Consider the following 22,119-nt stretch of genomic DNA (forward strand, 5'->3'; position numbering starts at 1 on the left):
GGGAGGGGAGGGGAGGGGGGATAGTAGAGGATAGGAAAGGTAGCAGAACACAACAGACACTAGTATGGCAATATGTAAATCAATGGATGTGTAACTGATGTGATTCTGCAATCTGTATACGGGGTAAAAATGGGAGTTCATAACCCACTTGAATCAAAGTGTGAAATATGATATATCAAGAACTATGTAATGTTTTGAACAACCAACAATAAAAAAAAACAATATAATGCCAAGGGGGGAAATGACTTTAAAAAAATTGCTGGACCCTATCTTTCTAGTAATGCCTATTAGCTACACAGTGGCTGCTAGGAAGTTTATGCCAGATTCAATGACAGTGACCTCTGCCCACCATACCCGCCTCTTCTTCCTTTGCCTGTCTTGATGTGCTGATATTGCATTAGCACTGTCAGATATACTTGGTTTCTTTGTAGCAGGCTCCAGTTCTTTCTAGAAAGGGACAGTGTACATGTCAGTATCTAAACCTTGCTCTTTCCATAAACAAGTTTAATTCAGTACATCCGCATGAATCACGGCACCTTCAGGCCTGGGGACACCCATGGCAGCAGTGGTTGGTCCCCACTAAGGACAAAGTCTAACACATTTTCAAATCCTGAAAACTTGGGAAAGAGGAATCCTTGTCAGCTTAAAAATGCTTGGACTCTCTGATTTGTGACTGGAGGGCAAGCACCAAGGAGTCTGGTGACAATGCCAACTTCCCCTACTGTCCTCTGAAACGAAGGGACAGGTGTGCTATTTTCTGTAAGAGCATATTCTCACAGGGCCCTCCCCCCAGAATATTCATTCTTTAAAAAATTCGTAGTTAGGCTGGGTGTGGTGGTCCATGCCTGTAATCCCAGTGTCTCAGGAGGCTGGGGCAGGAGGATCGAGAGTTCAAAGCCAGACTCAGCAATGGCGAGGTGCTAAGCAACTCAGTGAGACCCTGTCTCTAAATAAATACAAAATAGGGCTGGGGATGTGGCTCAGTGGTCAAGTACCCCTGAGTTCAATTCCCAGTACCAAAAAAAAATGTAGTTAAAAACTCCTCATTGTCACTTTGGAGATGTGGCTCAGGGTGAGGCATGGCCTAGCGTGTACAAGGCTCAGGGTTCCACCCCCCCCCCACTCCACACAATGTTCACCTCATTCTATTTAAAACTTTTTCCTATTAAAGATACGAGGAGGTGGAAAGAACGCAGTGCCCTGTGTGTTAAGTTATCCTTGGCGTGCCGTCCCACCTGCCAGAGACTCATTCCCACTGTGACCTTGGTAGCTCTGTGAGCATCGGGTGTCACTTCTCCTCTGGGCCTCCAACCCTTATCTCTGAGGCGAGCTGTCTGGGGTGGTCTTGACCTCTCCTCCTACTGCATCCTGTAGAACCCACCCTCAAGATGGTCTTTCCTACCAGGAGTATTTGAAAGCATCCACCAGGGGGCGTGTGATCCACTTCTAAGGGTGGCCATGGGTCAGGTCCGATCCTGGGACAGGTGAGGAGACCCAGGTTTTCTCTTCCAGTCCTGCAAGTGTTCCAGATGTCTGAGAACCTGAGGTCTTCCCAGGGTAAGGATGGCACCTTACCTTCTCCTCTTCCAACCTGTTTTGTGATTTTACCCACACCTGCGAGCAGCTGGTCTGGGCCACCCCGGGGTTTGGTGGTATGTGGCCAGCTGGCTAGCTGGGAACCGGCCTTGCTGCAGATTCACCTATGATTTCAGTTGAAGGCAGGAATCCCGGAGCTGGCTGAAGTGGGAAGTCTTTGATGCTTGCCCTCAATCCCTGATCTCCGAGAACTGGGATTGTGGCCAGCATGACCACTGTTCAACCTAGGAGGGGTACCAGTGCTGTCCTCCCAGGATGTCCAAGTCCATCCTCCTCTCATCTCAGCTGTGGTCAGCCATGGGTAAATCGCTCTTTCAGCCACGGCTATTTGCTGCCTGAATCCCTTCGCACCCAGCATGTGTCTGGCGTAGCCATGCTCAGGCTGAGTGGGACAGGCTCAGACACCGGCTCATTCTGTGAACCAGGGAAGCTTCTTGGATTCTTTGAGGTGCTGTGTGTAGAGCTTTTGAAATAAACCTTTCTGAGCTTGGTGTTGAAAACCATGTTGCTCACAGCGGTACTCTGAAGTTTTAACCCCCAGTACCTGTGAAGGTGGCCTTATTTGGAAACAGCGTTGTTACAGATGTCATTAGTTAAGATGAGGTCATCCTGGGTGTGCCCTTATTCAGATGTGACAGGTATCCTTATAAGGAAAGAAGACACGGACACAGAGGGAGAAGCCGGTGACAGCAGGGAGCAAGCTGGGAGCAGTGGGAGTACCTGCGACCACAGAAGCTAAAAGGCCAGTGGGATCCTCCCTGCGTTCCCAGGTGCCGGCATCTTGCTTCAGGACACTCTGCCTCCAAAGCTGCAGGAATATCCATTTGTGTTTCAAGCCACCTGGGTTTTGGTGCTTTGTTACGGGCAGCCCCCAAGAAACCCCCTTCACAGTTGTGAAGGTGAATTGGGGTCACAGTGTCTGCATACAGCATGAGACACTGTGTCACAATTTTGCAAAATGTATCTGTACACACATCAAAAATTTTTTTGTTTTCCTTTCTCAGTCAGTATTACTTTGCTCTTTCAAAAACTCAGCTTTACTTCCTTTGCAAATTACTTCCAAATTTGCTCTGTGTATTGTTTTTCAGTCATCCTTCTCCCTCTTCTGACACCTCCGATTTTTCATTTCCCTTCTCCTTCCTCTGCACTTGCAAAGACTGAAGCAAACTGCAGCCTCTTTCTTGGCCTCATTATTTGTGCTGTGTCTAGAGCTACCATTATATTTCTTTCTACCATTATATTTCTTTCTACCATTATATTTCTTTCTCTTCTTTCACTCTCAAAAATGTCAGTCTAGGGCTGGGGATGTAGTGCAGTGGAAGAACATTTGCTTAGCATGTGCAAGGCCCTGGGTTCCATCCATCCTTACTACCGTAAAGAAAAAAATTAGTCTGTGGTTGTGAGGGTTGAATGGTGGCCCCTCGAAAAATATCTGTCCACCTGGAATCTCAGAATGCGACCTTATTTGGAATAGAGTCTTTGCAGATAAGATTAAGGTGCAGGTCTTGAGGTGACATCATCCAGGTTTAGGGTGAGCCCTAATCCCAATGGCTGCTGGCCTTACATGCGTCAAAAATGGAGAAGACATACAGAGACATAGGAAAGCAGCCAGGTGAAGACAGAGGCAGAGACAGGAGCATGTGGCCACAAGCCAAGGAATACCTGGGGCCACCAAAGGCTGGAAGAGGTGAGGAAGGGTCCTGCCCTAGAGACTATGCCCAGGGCCAGGGCCCCAGTGCCAGAAATGGCCCCCCGGCCCAAGGAGCTCACAATCCTCCTCCACCTCCTCTCTCCTTCCTCCCTCCTCCTGCCCACTCAACGTGGGCTCTCCCAAGGCTCTGTCACTGCCCCCTCGCCCCTGGGCTGTCACAAGAAGGACTGCAGACCTCTCAGCCCATCCCTGCCAGGGTCTTCCTCTCTTCACTAGCCCCTGGTTCCTCCTCCGCCACCTGCCTCCTCAGAAGCCTCCACCCTCCGGGCTTCTCTGATCACCACAAGGCACTGGCCACTCTCCAGGGTGACACCCCCACATTGCTGACACCTCAACTGCACCCCCTGACTTGGCCACACCCAGGCCTGGCCCCGTGGGGCGCCTGGCTGCCCGCCATCTCTCATCACCCCGTCCAGTCCGTGCTGGGACACATCACTCACACGCACGCCTCGCACACCCCTGACTGCTCTAGGCTGCCTCCAGGTTGAAACCCGCCCCCTTAGCAGATAGGCGCGGCCTCCTTGGGGCTCCCCACGCCCATGAGCCCTTTCTTCTGCCAAAGCCTCGCCCTAGTCCTTAAACGCAACGTGTCCAGCCTCCTGGAAACCACCGCTTCTTCTCTGTCCAGGGGCCTCGGGCTCCCGACGCCAACCCCTCCCCTTCCTGGGGAGCATGTTGGTTCCTTCTTTGGGGTTCCTAAGGGTTGGAGCAGGCTCTTACCCGATGCCTGGGCACCACCTGCCTCTACCTCCCTGTTCCTGAGCCTGTACACTGTGGGGGCCACCCAGTGCCTGGCAGGACAACCTGCCCACGGTCCCTGTCCTCCCTCCTGGCCACACTCCAGGAAGAGGCCCAACACCGGGCCCCGAGGGGGCAGTCCCAAGAGCCAAGTAGATGGCAGCTCTCAGGACAGATTCTACCTCTTTAGGTTAAACATGGGTCTCTCTAAGAAGTGGATGGAAAAAAACCAGGCGTGGTGGCAGATGCCTGTGATCCCAGTGACTCAGGAGGCTGAGGCAGGCGGAACCCAAGTTCAAGGCCAGCTCCTAAAGGACTGGGGACTTAGCTCAGTGGAAAAGTGCCTGGGTTCAATCCCCCAAAACTAAATGAAAACCCAAAGGACCGGGAGTGTAGCTTGGAGGTAAGGCATCCGTGGGTTCAATCCCCAAAGAATAAAAAAGAGAGAAAGAAATAGATGGAAATAAGGTGACAAACTCAGTGGGTGGTGAGTGGCTGTCCCTGGAATGTCACCTCTCTAGTGACTACTGCTGTGTTCATGCCGGTTCTCAAGGATCAAAGCCCCCAACCTCCCTGCTATGGGTTGAAGTGTCCCCCTCCAAATTCATATGTCAAAGTCCTAAGCCAGGACCTCAGAATGTGACCTTATTTTGTAAATAGAGTCGTGCAGATACAATTAGTTAAAGTAATTAAATGAAATTAGTCACACTGGAGTTGGGTGAGCTCTAATCCAAAATGATGGAGTCTTTGTAGAAGGGGAAGTTTGGACACAGACACACAGGAGATGGGAGATGACGTCTCTGTCGTGTAAGCTGCACCGTCGGCACTTGGCGAAGTCAGCCCTCGCAGGGTGATGCACCGCAGTCGGAAGGATCCCTCTCCCCACCAGCTCCTGCTCCTTGGAGGCAGGACAGACTGGGGGGAAGGTGGAGCTGGCGGACAGGCACAATCTGGTAGGAACAGAGGACTCCTGGAAGGGAGGAAGAAGGTCCAGTTGAGAAAGGGTTTCTGAGGACATTTGTCAAATACCCGGAACATTTCCAAATCCCTGTCCTAACAGACTGGCCTGTCCCCAGCGCCTTGGACTAGAGAGGGAGGCTTTCACTGCCACAGGGCCTCTACATACCCGGTGGCTGTCCAGGCCTGCTCCTCTGGCCAGGCTTTCTTTCTTCCTCATCCCTTGGGCTTTGCTTCATTTAATCAACACTGTCTCATGCAGACATGGTGCTGGCCGTTGGCCCAGCTCTTCCACCCTGATGAGGACACCCCGGTGACAAGGGAGACAGGGCAATTCCTGAACCTCAACATGGTGTCCACCTTCTGTGTGGTCACTGAGCAAGAGGGCAGTGGCTGCCTGGGAGAACACAGCTTTTCTTGGTTTCACCGTGTCCCACACAAATATTTTACTTTAATGTTGATCTTCAAAGGAAGAGAGGAGACCCCTTCTCTTGGGAAGCTCTAACCCTCCAAGGCAAGGCAGGCTCGGTGGCTCATCCTGGGAGCACTCCTGGGTCACATTGGCCATCAGCAGCTCTGGTGGTGGATCCTAAGACCTGATACGATGTGCTGTAGGCAGACTGGGAGGGCAGGGCCCTGTGCTCATGGGGCAGGTGAAGGGGCAGATGTGCGTCAGGCCCAGAAGCAGAATTCAGCTGCACAGAGCCAGGGAGGGAGAGCCGAGGCAAGAGTCAGGGGTCTGGCACACTGCTGTGCAGAATTGGGTGTCCTGGGGACCGAGGAGAGGAGAGTCCAGGGCCTGGCAAGGCCGGCAGCTGGCGCAGGAGAAGCATACAATGGGGGGCAGGCTGCAGTCCAGACCTGGGGAGGGGGCAATGGTGAGTAGAACTGAGTCCCAAGGATGGGCTGGGATGCTTGCCAACATAGGAGAGGCTGCGGAGGCCAGAGGCCCAGGGACCAGAGCCACACCTTTGGAAGCCAGACAGTCAGGGGTCTTTTGCATTGTCCCCACAGCTATTGGAATATCCCAGCCACTATGGGTATGAGTCCACAGTGGAAGGGACTCGCAGCCCTTGGAGGCACTAATCTCATGAAGGAGGGCTTTGCACTCATGCCCTACTCACTCCAAAGGCCCCAGTGTCCCCCACCATCACCTTGGGGGAGGGATTTCAACAAGTGAATTTTAGGGGACACAAACATTCAGACCATGGCGGTGAGCTTAGATAGCCACCCTTGTCAAGGCCAGTAGGTTTATCGCTGGGAGTCCAAGCGCAGTGCTGCACCTTGGGGCTTCTGTTTCCGGGGTTTGCTCTCAGCCCAGCTGTCCACAGGCCTATTGTTCGTTTGTTACATTATCACACATCTCCAAAATGTTGCCACATTAAAATTGTGTACCTTTTCTTCACTTATTGGCTGTAAACCAACATCTGTTCACTGAGGGCATGACAGGTGATCATTTACTCCTCTACAATGCCTCTAGCGCTTCCACTTTCACCCAATTTGTGTTAGTTTTATTTTTTTCTTCTTCACATGACTATATTTAGACCTTTAAATTGGCATCTTCCAACGGGGACAATCTTTCTAGGTCTGCCTGTGTGGCTCTCAATCTGGAACATCTCTCATTTTCCTCTCATATTCAGGAACGATCTCTTGTTCCTGAAGCCAGATTCTTTTTGTTGGATTCCTTCTACCTCCAAGAAATCATGACTTCTTGGAGCCAGACTACAGAGACAGGCTTCAAGTCCAACTCCAGGGCCACCACCTAAAAGCTGCATAACTGGACAAGTTACCTAATCTTTCTATGCATTTTATTTCCTTATGTGTAAGGTGAAGATTACGATGATAAAAATAGTAACCCAACTCACAGCATAATAGTGAGGCTGAAATTAGTCAATACATATACAGTTAAGTCCTTAAATAGTAAGCCCTCAATCAGTGCTAGTCATTATTGTCATTATTTTGCTGGAGCATATCCTTGAATAATTTTTCCAAATAGAGCATGAGGATGGTAAAAGAGAATTTTTCATGCATCAAATGTCTTTATTTTTCTGTCTCATTTGATTCACAGGCTGCTAGATATAAAGATCTGTTTAAAATTTTGTTTCAGACTTTTGAAGGTGTCACCTATTGTTTTCTAATGACCAGTGGTGCTGAGGAGAAACTGAATGCAAATCTGATTCTTGTCCCTTTGTAGTTAATTGTTCTATGTTTGTGCATTTTTAGTATCTTTTCTTTATGTTTGATGTTCTGAAATTTTACAAGAGTGTGTCTAGATATGAGACTTAACCTCTTACACTTGCCCAGCTTTGGCTGTAGACTTTCTAGCTGAATCTGGTAAATCTTTTAAACTCTGGTAATTTCATTCAGTTACTGTTTTTATTTTCAATTTTCCTTCTTTTGTGTTTTGGGAACAGCCATCTGATAAAATACTGGACTTGGTGAACTGATCCTCTACGTCACCTATATTTTCTTATTTTCCTTTACTGGAAGATTTCCTTTACCTCCCATCTTTTCTTAGAGGTTTTATTTGGATAATGTAAGACTGGAAGACGCCGCACCACACGACACAGATTACCAAAGAGGTTTCCACTTTATTACAAAAGGCTGTGTGTTTATATAGGTCTAAGAGAGGTAGCAGGGGCTGAGGTAGATAACAGGTCGCCCGTTTATTGGCAAGCTCTTCCATATGTCAGTTCCAGAGCCCAAGAAGTTAATTCTAATTGGGGCTAAGGCTTCCCACCAGCAGGGTTTGAACATTGGCGCCGGCGGGAACGTTTCGCGCCAGTGAAAGAAACAAAGAGGAGAAAGAGGGTCGTTAGACGCCATGCTGGGGTTTTTCTCTGGGGTGCTGCTGCCGTTATATGTTTACCCAACAGATAATATTTTTAATTTTCAAGGATTCTTCCTCATTCGGCACGTGCCCTTTTTTCAGAGCCACTGTCCTCATTTTACGGATACAATATCTTCTAAATTTGCTCTAAGGTACTCATTAGATGATTGGATAGGAACGTAAAGTGTTCTTTTGTTGCCCGAATGATGCTTCCTCTGGCATCGATTATTCTTTTTTATTAAATTATTTACTTATTCTAAAGTCCAACTCCAGGGCCACCACCTAAAAGCTGCCTAACTGAACAAGTTACCTAATCTTTGGCAGAAGGCAATTCATTTCATATTACACATATAGAGCACAATTTTTTAAGTCACTGATTGTACACAAAGTATTTTCACACCATTTGTGTCTTCATCCATGTACTTAGGGTAATGATGTCTAACTCATTCCACCTTCATTCCTACCCCCATGCCCCTCCCTTCTCTCCGTTCCCTTTGCTCTATATAAAGTTCCCCCATTCCCCCATGCTCCACACCCCCCTCGCCATTATGAGTCAGCATCCTCATATCAAAGAAAACATTCAGCCTTTTGTTTTGGGGGTTTGGCTTACTTCACTCAGCATGATATTCTCCAACTCCATCCATTTACCTGCAAATGCCATGATTTTATTCTCTCTTAATGCTGAGTAATGTTCCATTGTGTATATATACCGCAGTTTCCCTATCCATTCATCTACTGAAGGGCATCTGGGTTGGTTCTACAACTTAGCTATTGTGAATTGTGCTGCTATAAACATTGATGTAGGCGCCATCTTGACTTGTTTACAGACCCTAACAGCTGTGTCCCTGTACTATGCTGTTTTTAAGTCCTTTGGGTATAGACCAAGGAGTGGGATAGGTGGGTCAAATGGTGATTCCATTCCAAGTTTTCTAAGGAATCTCCATACTGCTTTCCATAGTAGCTGCACCAATTTGCAGTCCCACCAGCAGTGTATGAGTGTGCCTTTTCCCCCACATCCTTGCTAACACTTATTGTGTTTGTATTCTTAATAGCTGCCATTCTGACTGGAGTGAGATGAAATCTTAGAGTAGTGTTTTTATTTGTATTTCTAGATGTGAACATTTTTCATTTGTTGGTTGATGTATATTCTCTTCTGAGAAGTGTCTATTCAGTTCCTTGGTCCATTTAATGATTGGGTTATTTGGGTTTTTTTGGTGTTAAGGTTTTTGAGTGCTTTACATATCCTAGAGATTCGTGTTCTATCTGATGTGCTTGTCTGACATTGACTATTCTGTGTCTCGTCTTGGTCCTCCTATTTGGGGCGACTTGTCCTTTTCATGTATGATGATACTTGCCACCATTCACATTTTGGGGGGTACCCAGCAGATACCTGTTGTCTCTCCAATGTGTACCAGCATTTTGGTGGAAGAAGTCCTGAAATTAATGGACCCCAGTATCCCAAAGTATGGGTGGTCCATTATCAAGTGACAGCATAGTTAGAGTGCTTTGAAGTCTTTGGGAGGGAAGAGAAGGTATGCTAGAAGACAGGGATTTCCAAGTGCTGAGTGAAATGTCTAGTGGTACCAATGGCCATGGTGAGTCAGGGACCTTTTGAACCCCGTGCAACCAAGGAATTCCAAACTGAGCTGCATGTTGACCCATTCTCCAGCCAAACTAGTGAGCTCCAGAGACTGAACCTGGAATGAGAGCTGTCCTGCCATGCTTAGTTGTTTTTTTTTAATATTTATTTCTTAGTTATAGGTGGACACATTTTATATTTATGTGGTGCTGAGGATCCAACCCAGTGCCTCACGCGCTCTACCTCTGAGCCATAACCCCAGCCCCTTGCTTAGTTTTTCACTTTGACTAAAATTATAAATGCTCTGGCAGGGCATGGTGGCCTATAATCCCAGTGGCTTAGGAGGCTGAGGCAGGAGGATCACAAGTTCAAAGCCAGCCTTAGCAACTTAGTGAGACCTTGTCGCAAAACAAAACAAAACAAAAAATAAATAAATAAAAGGGATGGAGTGTAGTTTAGTGATAGAGCACCCCAGGGTTCAATCCCCAGCACTGCAAAATAAATAAATAGATTCAATGTAATTATTCTGGGTTAAATGCATTTGGCTCTCAGTTTCCCCTGGAAGTTGAAGAATCCTTTTGTTGCTCTTTAAAAAATAGATGTATAGATAGATAGATAGATAGATAGACAGATATAGATGGACAAATACCTTTATTTTTTTTAATTTATTTTCATGTTCATGTGGTGCTGAGGATCAAACCCAGGGCCCCACACATGCTAGGCAAGTGCTCTACCACTGAGCCACAACCCCAGCCCCTTTTGTTGCTCTTAATGAGCTATTGTGACGGTTTCCTGGGGCTGCTGGAATAAAGACCCATGTGCTGGCAAGCTTTAAATAATAGAAAATATTCTCTTACAGTTCTAGAGGCCAGAGATCCAAAACCAGTGTTGACAGGGTTGGTTCTTTCTGGGGACTCAGAGAAAGTCCCTGCATGTCCTCGCCTGTCCTCCTGGTTGCTGGGAGCCCTCGGGTTCTTGTTCACAGCTGAGCCGGATGCTCTGTTCTCTGGCCCTGTTATCACCTGGCCACCTTGCTTCTGGTGCCTGTGTGGCTGTCTGTTCTCTTCTTACAACTAATATCTTAAGATACATCTGCCAAGACCCTGTGTCCAAGTTAGGCCACCTTCAGAGGTGCCAGTGGTTGGGACTTGAACTCATATATTGAGGGATACAATTCACAGTAGCCTTTCCATGCAACTTACCAAGACTGACTCCTGAAGAAACAGCAGATACGAGCAGACTAATAGCAATAAGGTGGAATGGTTACTTTGAGTTGCCGGCTTGATTGGATTAAGAGATGCAGATGATTAAGAGGCTTCTGGGGGCTGGAGATGTGGCTCAATCGGTAGCGCGCTCGCCTGGCATGCGTGCGGCCCGGGTTCGATCCTCAGCACCACATACAAAGATGTTGTGTCCGCCAAGAACTAAAAAATAAATAAATATTAAAAAAAAAAAACTTTAAAAAAAAAAAAAAAAAAAAAGAGGCTTCTGGGTGTGTCAGTGAGGGTGAGCCTAGGAATGACTGGCATGTGGCATAGTGAACTGAAGTGGAGACCTTCCCTGAGCGTGGGCAGCACTGTCCAATAGGATGGTGGCTTGGATGGAATAAAAGTTGGAAGATGAGGAAGCAGCAGCTGATCCTTCTTGAAGGGGCTCTTGATTGCTGCTGTGATTACCTGAGGACATCAGGCTCTCGCTCTCCACTCTTCCAAAGGGGTCTCTGCCAGTGATTCTCCTGGGGTTTCCAAAAGCCTTTGGTCTCAGACTAGGGTAGCACCGTTGATCCCTCCTGTTCTGGGGCTTCAGCCTCTTGGATTGTGCAGCTACTGGTTCTCCCCACTCTCCAGCCTGCAGACGGCCACTGTGGACTGTCCACTTCTGGTCATGTCAGCCAATCTAATAAATTCCGTTTTTATAATGATACTGCTTGTTGATTCTGTTCCTCTAGAGAACCCTGACTAATACATAAGGAGATGGATCAATAAGTTTCCTATCAGAGGAGACCCCAGGGACTGATGGCTTTTCTGTTGAATCCTACTTAAATTTTATTTATTTTTTTCTTCAAACATATGCCAATCCTTCTCAAAGGAGGCCGAGTGTGGTGGTGACTTATGATCCCAGTTACTTGGGAGACTGAGACAGGAGGATCAGAAGTTCAAGACTATCCTCAGAAATTTAGTGAGTCCCTGTCTCACAATAGAACTTAAAAAGAGCTGGACATGTAGCTCAGTGGTAGAGTGCTCCTGGATTCAATCCGCAGAACCTCACACACACACACACACACACACACACACGCACACACACACAAAAAAAAAAAAAGAGAAAAAAATTCTTTCAAAATCATTTTACCAGGCCAGCATTACCAGGATATCAAGGCCAGTCAAGGACACTGCAGGAAAATAACAGACCAAAATATCTGATGAACATAGGTGCCAAAATTCTCCACAAAAACAAAAACAAAAACTAGTAAATTGAATTGAATAGACATTAAAAGATTGTTCACCACAATCAAACAGGACTTACCCTTAAAAGATGGCTCAGCCAGGCAAATCTACAAATGGAGTGTGCCACATCAGTCAGAGAAGGGCAAAGCTCACATGACCGTCTCAGGGCTGCAGGCAAAGTTTTTGGACAAAATTCAAATCCTTTCCTGATAAAAACTCCCAACAGGGGCTGGGGTTGTGGCTCAGTGGTAAAGCACTTGCCTAGCATGTGTGAGGCACTGGGCTCAATCCTCGGCATTATATAAAAAAATAAAAATAAAAATACAAACAAATAAAGTAAAAAAAACAAATAAAGTACTTTCAAAAAAAAAAAAAAAGACCTCCAAACAAATTAGGTATAGAAGAAATGTACCACAACCCAATAAAGGCTAACCCTACAAGCTCACCACTAACCACAACTACCTTCCAGATCCTACAAATGCTTGTCTGGCTTCAACAAAGGAAGTGGGGACTCAGGTCTGTAGACAAACATCTTAGATCCTGATCCCAAGTTCTCAGCCTTGGCTGCACAACTGCTTCTTTTTCTTTGTTGTTTTTTTTTTTTTAAAGTTATTTTACTTGTTTGCTTTTTGAATACATTTTTATTTTTAATTGACAGGTAGTGACTGCACGTATCTGTGAGGTGCAGTGTGACATGGATACACTTGAACAATTCACAGTGATCGGGTAATTGGCGTATCTACCACTTCAGATGTACATCACTTCTCAGTGTTGGAACCATTTCAGATTTCCACTAGAGGTTTTGAAATATCCAATGAATTGCTGTCAGCCACAGTTATGCCATTGCACACACTGTTTCTAACAATGACGCCCAAGGGTTCTCATGGCTGGTGGGGTTGAAATATGCCAAAGGCAACCTCCAACCCAAGACTCAGAGAGCCCCTGCAACGGAGCCCTCAGTCCTGGTCTCAACTAGCAGGCCACCTTCTCAACTGTCCTGAAGTCCTGGCCACAGAGCCAGCGCGTGTGGCCTTCTGCCTGCCTGCAAAGCCCTCGGGGCACAGTGCACTGTCCCAAGAGTCTCACAAACAGCAGGATGTAGCCTTGCACAGTAGTTTGAAATGAACAAGAAAACAGATTTTTCTTAAAATATGAGTTGATAGTGGGATATTAAGATGGCTGTGTCAATGCCCAGCCTGCCGGTGTGACAGGCCTTCGCTTTCTGGGGACTGATTTGAAGAAGGTTTCCAACTGCGTGGAAAAGTGGCAATAGGAGGGCTTAGGGGGAGCCCCTCAGGGAAGGGAGGGGAAAACACCAAATCCAGGGAAGAAAAGAAAAACGGCCAAGAGGAAAATAACTGTCCCAGTGTACCTCTTAAGTCCCCCAAATCTGTGGGGATTTGTAACTCAGGAAAACCCTGAAGTGCAACACAAATCAAAAAGTGACCAAGAGCCATGATCCACATTCCTAAATAAGTTGTCTTTTCCGGTAATGAAAAGAGAGTCAGACTGTAAATATACAGCATCTCCCCGTCGTTTCGACCCCTTTCACTGCTTTCTTAAAATATTACAAAGCAAACAAATCCTGCATTCTAATCCATTATAAAGCAGCTCCATATCTAATCAACTTGAAGCCAAAGCCATATGGGCAGTGCAAACATAAAATAAAGTAATTCTGAGATAAGCAAAACAGGAAATTGGAGGTTGATGATGATGAAACCGATATCCCGATGGTAACTTGAGCAGGAAAGTCACTAAACCCTTCCTGCACCATAAACAGAGTTTCTGGGGATGCGTCTCATTTTCCTTCCCTGGCGATTTGGCAGCGGGTCGCGGCAGTTAGTGCAGATCACCATCTTGCTCTTTCTCGCTCCCATTCAGCACTTGCGCTGGGGCTGCAGGAGCTCCCTGCACCAGGCGCTCCCATCTGCTCCCCGGAGCTCTGTGTGGTCCAGCCTGCAGCCTGAGCTGCCCAGGGAAGGGGCAGACACAGCCACTTGCTTTCCTAGTGTCTGCGACAGGCAAGTCTGTCTGCAGCAGGTTCTCAACCCTGGCCCTATTTGCACGTGTGTGTGTGTGTGTGTGTGTGTGTGTGTGTGTGTGTGGTGGGGAGCCTTCTGTGCATTGCAGGGTGTTCGGCCACACCCCCGGCTTCATTCTACCCGCCATCAAAAAGGGCCACATTTCGATGCTCATGACCATCAAAAAGTGTTTCCAGGTGGTACTAAATGTCCCTGGGAGGAGGACGCAGAATCACCTACATTGGAGAACTGTTTGTTTTAGAAGGAACATTTGTTACAAAGAGCTCCAATCCTGCATTTCAGATGGCCTTACTTCAGTAGGCTTCACGAAGGGAATTCGCCACAGTGCTTGGGACTGAATGTCACCTTCTCTGTAAGGCTTCCCCCCAGACATCCTCTTTATATGCACCTACTGTTTTGATGACTTATCTATCACGTAAACTGTCTCCCCTGGATTACATGAAGTTCCAAGCACATACTGGGTGTTCAAAAACGTCTGTTTGATAAATGAATGGATGAAAATCAGACTCCACGTGGTGTAAAGGAGGAGGACCGACTCCCCTCATACAACCAGGGCACATGGCCAGGGAGCTCTAGTGCTGTCTGACTGGCAGTGCCATGGCCTGCCCTGCAGCGATGCCCAGTGGGCAAGGAGGCACACCTCCTCTGCCACTTTTCAAAGTCGAGGAAGGTCGCCTACACCCCCCACCTCCCTCCCGGAAAAGCTCACTGGCCAACACTGAGGCCAGAGTCAGAGGCCCAGACTTATCTCTAGATCCATCTTTTGTAAAAAACAAAAAAGATCCAAACTGGCATGAATAAACCAGAATCACCCCTCAGGTGAAAACTAGACGCTCTCCCCAGAGAGTGGAGAACTGAACCCAAGCCCAGGCCTGAGAACGAGGGGGAGTTTTGTCCCGAGGACCCTGTCCCTCCCTCTCCGTCCTCCTCCCTCTGCTGCTAGTTCATCTTAGGAACCCATCCTGTGTCCCCTGCCACAGGGCCAGGATGCCAGAGGTCACTAACCCTGACCCTCAAGTAGCGATGGCTTGTGGCATTGCTCTTCCTTGGGGACTCTAGGACTGTCTCAAAATCTTAAGTCTTCCTTATCTAAAGGCATTAAGCTCTAATGGTGATATGTCACGCGAGAGGGCACAATAAGTAAAACCAGAATTCTCCAGGTGTCCATCCAAGCACCGTTGAAGGCCCTGCCTCTCCTACCCTTCATTAAGTCAAATCAGAATCCCCGGTCTGAATGCCATTGTCTGGCTCCTGTGTCACTCCCAGTGCCGGGTCCACAGGGGCACCCAGTGGCCTTGTTGGATGTGTTCCTGGGGTCTCTAGTGCAGGACAGAAGGCATGGAATATAATTTCTCCTGCTGTGACCAGGATGCGGTAAGGTGCTAGCACCCTCTGGTGCTGTTGCTCACGGGACCAGATCTGAAACCTGGGAACAGTTTAGAGTCCTCACACCAAAGCCCTTCCCATCCCTTCCCATCCCTTGCAGACTGATGGCAGTATCCCCCAGAAGGCTGACACCTTAGGCCCTGGCCCTCGGGGGTATACATACCCTACCCTGAGACCCCAGGCCATGTGGCTATAAGATGTGGACAGTGACGGCCTTGGTGAAGGACCAGGGAGGACCATCGATGCAGAGCAGACAGGCCCACATGGTCCTGACTGAAAGTGCATTCTTGCCTGTGGCTTATGCTGGGGCCATGCAGTACAGGAGAGTGAGAGTTTGTTTTAGACCCAAGGTCTGGGTGACAGCTGTCCTACTACCTGGGTGGCTTTGGGAAAGTGAACCTCTGTCTACTTAGCTGTAAAGCAGGGTTATTGTCCCACTTCACAGGGCTGTTGAGGATTAAATGAGAGCATAAGAGCATGGAGCCGGTATGTGATAGGCTTGCGGGGGAACGCTCCTGCCCTGCCCTCCTGCCTTCTCTCTGGATAGAGCACCCAAAGCAGTCTCTAGATGCTGTCCCCTGCTGCATGGACACCTTGGACCCAAGCCAGCCTGAGGACTTGTGTCTTAGCAGGCTGGTTCTGTTTAGTCCGAGTCTGGGTGCTTGCTAATGGACTCAGCCTGTCAGCCCACCCCTCGGCTGCCCGGCCTGAGAGCTCTGGCCGCCAACCTCTGGCCAACATGTGGACCTATGTACAAGAGGACCTGGAGCAGAGCTCCTCCTGCCCCTCTGGGACATCCAAAGGTGGCTTCCTTGCCTGAGCAGGGCATTCCCTACTTTCTACCTGCCTCTGGGTCTTAGGGGGAGTCCGCTGTCCAGCCTGCACACTCCCTGTGCATAGGTATGCTTCCTTAAACCTGTGCACGCCACGTGTGTGTCCTGGTGAGCTCTTCAGTCATTAGATCATGGAAATTCACTTCTGTCTTACCCAGCATTCCAAGTCCACAGTGCAGCTCGGCTCCACACCATTACCCAGGAAGCAGGGTCCCTTCTGTGACGCTGCCTGGTCTCCTAGCCCATTCTCACTGTCCACAGACTGTAGCTGAGTTGCCATCAAGCCTGGATTCCAGGCAGCAGGAAGGGAAAGGTGAGGAGAAAAGACCTACACAGGGTTGTGGGTCCCAGGCCAGAAACAGCCCCCACATTCCATTTGCAGGAATTTAGTCCATGGCTGCACCTCACTGCAAGAAAGGCTGGGAGGCAGAGGAGGAGGGGACAGGCCATTCTGATGGACAGCCAGCTTGGTCACCACCCTTGTCTCACATGTCCTGAGTGCTGTGCAGACTGCAGTTGCCTCTGCCCTGCTGAGCTCCTGCCCCAGCTGGGCAGTCAAACAGCAGCGCACCGCATGCTGAGCCCTGATGGGAGAGAGCATGGGTGAGCCAGCTGCTGGACCGGCTGTGTGCACGTGGGGACAGGATCCAACCAGGAACACACGGGAGGGGCATTCGGGCTGGCGACTGTGCAACAACGAGAGGAAGGACACAGCGGTCCTTAAGACACCTAGTCTTAAATTTTATGCCTTCAAGTTTTTAATCGTTTGGAAAATAAGGGAATGTGACTAGGGCCGTTTATAACCACTGAAGACCTTGGACAATCTCTGCAGGAGTTCGAAGCCCTGTGTGTCCCAGGTTGCTGTCCCTCGGCAGAGGTTTACAGACAACCTTCCTCTCTCTTTCCAGGGGACACTCCCTGTGATAGAAGCCACATTTCATTGACTCAAAGCCAAAGACACTTTCGTTGAGTTGTCAGAAAATGGAAATTGATTTTAATGTCTCGGAACTAAAGAATGGTTTGATGTCATTATTATTTTTAAATTATGTCTTAAGAAATAATTAATTTATTAATAATTTTGAACTTACCATTATGCCCTCCCAAGCTGAAGAGATCCCAGGAAAGGGCACCCGTCCTGCAGTCACCACGTCCTGAATAGGTCTGTCCTGTTTCCAGGGGCCATGGAGACACGGCTGCCCCTAAGGATCACACTGTTCCTCCTTCTCTGAGCTTTTTGTCACAGAGTTTGTCACCTGCCTCTGCCTTCAGCTTCACCCCTCCCAGACCTCCAGGTTGGGGGGGTCTCAGCTGCCAGATAGACACACATGCCTCCCCCAGCCTGCCACCGCCAGGAGCAACCTCCCTGGCACCCAAGACACAGAGAGATTCTGGTTCGCTTTTCGTGGCTCACCCTCCCAACTCATCTATCCCACTCAAAAGGTTTTTTTTTTTTTTTAAGCATTTAAAATATAAAACAAACACGAGGTGCCCTGACAGTTACTCTTATGTGTGAACTTGGTTAAGCCCAGTTGGCAGCTCAAACATCAATCTCCATGTTGCTGTAAAGGTGTTTTTTAAATGAGCTAAAAATGTGAATCAGTAAAAGTTGTATAATGCGGATTACCTCTTCTCTCAATCTCTTCACAGGCACGCCAGTGTGTGTCAGGGTGTGTGTGTGTGTGTGTGTGTGTGTGTGTGTGTGTGTACAGCCCCAGCCACATCCCTGGGTACAAGCAACCATGGTTCAAAAATATTTTTTAAAAGTTGCATCTGGCGGGGTACAACGGTGCACACCTGTAATCCCAGGGACTCGGGAGGCTGAGGCAGGAGGATCACAAGTTCAAGACCAGCCTGGACAAGTTAGCAAGACCCCATCTCAAAATAAAAACGGCTGGGGATGTAGCTCAGTGGTAGACGGCCCTGGGTTCAATCCCCAGTACCAAAAAAAAAAAAAAAATCTATGCTGAACATGTAAGACATTTTTTTCTTATTGTTTTTCCATAAACAATACAGTGTAACCACTTTTACATGGCATTTGCATTGTAGTAGATATTCTAAGCTAACTAGAGATGATTTAAAGTATTCAGGCATATGAAAGATATAGGTAAATATTGCACCATTTTATCTAGGGGTCTTGGGCATTTGTGGATTTGGGAGTCTGTGGGGGTCCTTACAGCCAATTCCCCATGGATGCTGAGGGGCACTCCCCCCCTTTATTGGTTCTGTGTCTCTGAAGAAACCCTGACAGATAATCAGAGCTCCTCATCAATACATGTTTTCTTTTCTTGCACATTTTTTAAAACACGTCTGCATTTTGTTCTGAAGGCCTTGAATTGTCCACTAATGAATAAAAATTATTCTCCTTTGAGTAGCACAGTAGAAATCAGTCTCCTAAAAATTCAGTCCAGATTCAAGTGCCTACTGTTGCCCTAGCAACACCACGCCCGCCTAGTGGCTCAGACTCACTCAGTGCCGTGGGACATTCATATCTAGGTGTCCCCTAAAAACACTTTTATAAGTCTAGCCAGGACTGAATCAGCACAGACAATTTGCTTTGAAATCCCTCCCTGGCCACCATGCCACGGCTGTACACTAACTCTGTCCAGGGCTGGGAGAGCGTCCCTCTCCCACACCAAGCCCTGGGAGGCAGGGAATTGTCTGGGGAATGCTCCCAGCTGGCCACCCAACCTCTGTCCTCAGAGGCCCAGAAACTGCTTGGTTCTCTGCTGTGACCTGGGGCCAAACTGGGAAGAAGTGGAGGAGTGCTCCTCCTCCCTGTGGGCTCTGGGGTCAGGCTTTTCTGGGCCCCCGAGGAACACACCCTGGGATTTCCATCAGGAGCACCTTTTGCTATTTTGCAAACACCCCCCCCCCCAATCTTGGCTTGGACATTCCAAAGCCTGGGCCATGTGGCAGGGATGCCTCGGCCTCTGCTCACTGTAGCCCTGATTCGGGGGAGGCTGGGCAGGGCATGCCGAGGCCAGCATGGGCTCCTTAGCCCCAGCTGGCCTGGATTCCATCCCCACGTCCCTTCCCAGCCTCCAAGATGGCAGTGTTTCCTGGCTGCGGGGCTCTGCTGCCAGGCAGGAGACACCGTCCACCTCTCACCATCCGCACACGTGTGCAGACATGAAATGCTTACATAGCAAATACCGGGCCTGGCAGAACCAGGAAAATATTGATACAGCCCGGCAGGAAGCAGCGTTTATTCCTTCTGTCAGCATTCACAAAGCACCTACCAAGTGCCAGGATCCTCCAGGTGCTGGGCAAAACCAACACGGCCCTGCCCCCGGGCAGAGGGGGGCGGCCGGCTGGCTCGAAGAACATTGAGTTCTGATTTTTAAAAAAAGTTTCAGAGGCACAGAGCAGAGATGCCATAAAGATTTTCAATTGTGTGAGCGAGACCAGAGCCAGAGGGCAAGTTCATGAGAGCAGGCTCCTGAGCTGCCCGGAAGAAGGCATGAAAAAGAAAACCGGCTTCGTTGGTTTTTCCAGCAACTCTTTCAAACACTTCATGGGGAGGGAAACAAAAATAAATAAATAAATAAATAAATAAATAAATAAAACCGGTTTTCCTCTTGGGGATGGATTCAGTATTGTTTTTCAACGTTTCAAACCCCCGAAACAATCAGCCCCAAGGACAAAATGGGGATTTTGCTCCAGAATCGCCTGTCTTCATCTCAACTCACCTTTATGTTTCTTGGGCAGAAGAAAAACACTAACCAGAGCTGGGTGCCCATCCCATTAACCCTGAGAGGAAGGACGGGGAGGCTCAGCTTTCCGATGTTGCCTTGGAAGGGGTTCGGCCTGTCACCCGATAGCTTTTACCCAGCACAGGAAGCACTTCCTGCTGGCCCGGGGGCCCCTCAGCAGGGATGTAGGGAGGAGGAGCCAGGGAGGAAATTCTGAGCAAGACTTTGAAAAATGGAGCAGAATCCTTCATTGTCAAAGTGAAATAAAATTACTAACGACCTTCCTGGCAGTCCAGAGCAAGGGATCCTCCCCTCTGCAGAGACTGTTCAAATAATTTTGCTCCAGCCAGAGTTCCACAAGTTGGAACCTTTGTTCCAATTCTATTGGCCACTTGTGTTTGCTTAACCCAGTGGGGTCAGAATCCATTTGCAGACGTGGATAACCCCGAGCTCAAAATGCCGCCCCCTCTGCACCAACGTAAAGCACAGCGTCTCTTATTCTTAGCATGCTGCTTGTGAGGTTCTGGGGGCATTTCTCTGCAGATTTACACTGCCCACTGAAGTCCCAGAGAAGTTCACAGTGCTACTGGACCATTTCCCTGCCAGGAAGCCACATTTCATGTGTGCATGAAAGCAGGGATAAGACACAGTGGCAAGGTAACTAGGCTTCCTGACTACAGAGGACCAAGACGATATAGACAAAGCAACTTGTAAAAAAAAGAAAAACAACAAGAATAACTGCCCCCCAACACACACACAGCATCCATACAATGGAATATTATTTAGCCTTAAAAAAGAGTAATGTTCTAAACAACCCAATCAACAAATGGGCCAAGGACCTGAACAGACACTTCTCAGAGGAGGACATACAGTCAATCAACAAGTACATGAAAAAATGCTCACCATCTCTAGCTGTCAGAGAAATGCAAATCAAAACCACCCTAAGATACCATCTCACTCCAGTAAGATTGGCAGTCATTATGAAGTCAAACAACAACATGTGCTGGCGAGGATGTGGGGAAAAGGGTACACTTGTACATTGCTGGTGGGACTGCAGATTGGTGCAGCCAATTTGGAAAGCAGTATGGAGATTTCTTGGAAAGCTGGGAATGGAGCCACCATTTGACCCAGCTATTCCCCTTCTTGGTCTATTCCCTAAAGACCTAAAAAGAGCATGCTACAGGGACACTGCTACATCGATGTTCATAGCAGCACAATTCACAATAGCAAGACTGTGGAACCAACCTAGATGCCCTTCAATAGACGAATGGATAAAAAAAATGTGGCATTTATACACAATGGAGTATTACTCTGCATTAAAAAATGACAAAATCATAGAATTTGCAGGGAAATGGATGGCATTAGAGCAGATTATGCTAAGTGAAGCTAGCCAATCCCTAAAAAACAAATGCCAAATGTCTTCTTTGATATAAGGAGAGTAACTAAGATCAGAGTAGGGACGAAGAGCAGGAGAAGAAGATTAACATTTAACAGGGATGAGAGGTGGGAGGGAAAGGGAGAGAGAAGGGAAATTGCATGGTAATGGAAGGAGACCCTCAGGGTTATACAGTGGAGGGGGTAGAGAGAGAGGAGGGGAGGGGAGGGGAGAGGTGGGGAGGGGGGAGGGTGGAGGATGGGAAAGGCAGCGGAGCACAACAGACACTAGTATGGCAATATGTAAATCAATGGATGTGTAACTGATGTGATTCTGCAATCTGTGTATGGGGTGAAGGTGGGAGTTCATAACCCACTTGAATCAAAGTGTGGAATGTGATATGTCAAGAAATTTGTAATGTTTTGAACAACCCACAATAAAAAATTAAAAAGAAAAACAAAACAAACAAACAGAAAAGAGTAATGTTCTGATACTACAGTGTGGATGAACCTTGAAAATATGCAAAGTGAAATAAATCAGATCCAGGAGACCACATATGGTATGGTTGCATTTATGTGAAACACCCAGAACAGGCAAATCCACAGAGACAGAAAGCAGGTTGTGTTGGCAGGGGCTGAGGAAACAGGGAAATGGGGAGAGACCACTTAAAGGGAATGGTATTTCCTTGGAGGGGTGGCTGCCCAGCATTGTGAGGGTACTAAATGCTGCCGAATTGTTCATTTTCAAGTGGTTAGTTTTGTGTTACATAAATTTCACCTCAATATACACACAGTCCTTATTTTGCAACCCAAAAAGTATCCATGATTTGAGCCTTTTGATTTCTCCTGATGGCTCTTGAAAGCTCTATTTATGTTTTTTAAATAAAGCTTTTCCAATAACGCACAATTTCTAAATTTTGATAATGTTTTCTTAGAG

General features: G+C 47.8%; 1 long non-coding RNA gene across 1 annotated transcript; it reads right to left on the reverse strand.

Annotated features, from left to right (window-relative positions):
- Window positions 1-19,292: 19,292 nt before the first annotated feature.
- LOC107136272 lies at window positions 19,293-20,131 on the reverse strand. Its single transcript, XR_001502661.2, has 2 exons — window positions 19,806-20,131; window positions 19,293-19,626 (listed from the first exon to the last, which is right to left on the reverse strand). It is a non-coding gene; the product is annotated as an uncharacterized LOC107136272 (long non-coding RNA).
- Between the last annotated feature and the right edge of the window lie 1,988 nt (window positions 20,132-22,119).

The sequence above is a fragment of the Marmota marmota genome, unplaced genomic scaffold, assembly GCF_001458135.2.
Source record: "Marmota marmota marmota unplaced genomic scaffold, marMar, whole genome shotgun sequence".
NCBI lineage: Eukaryota > Metazoa > Chordata > Mammalia > Rodentia > Sciuridae > Marmota > Marmota marmota.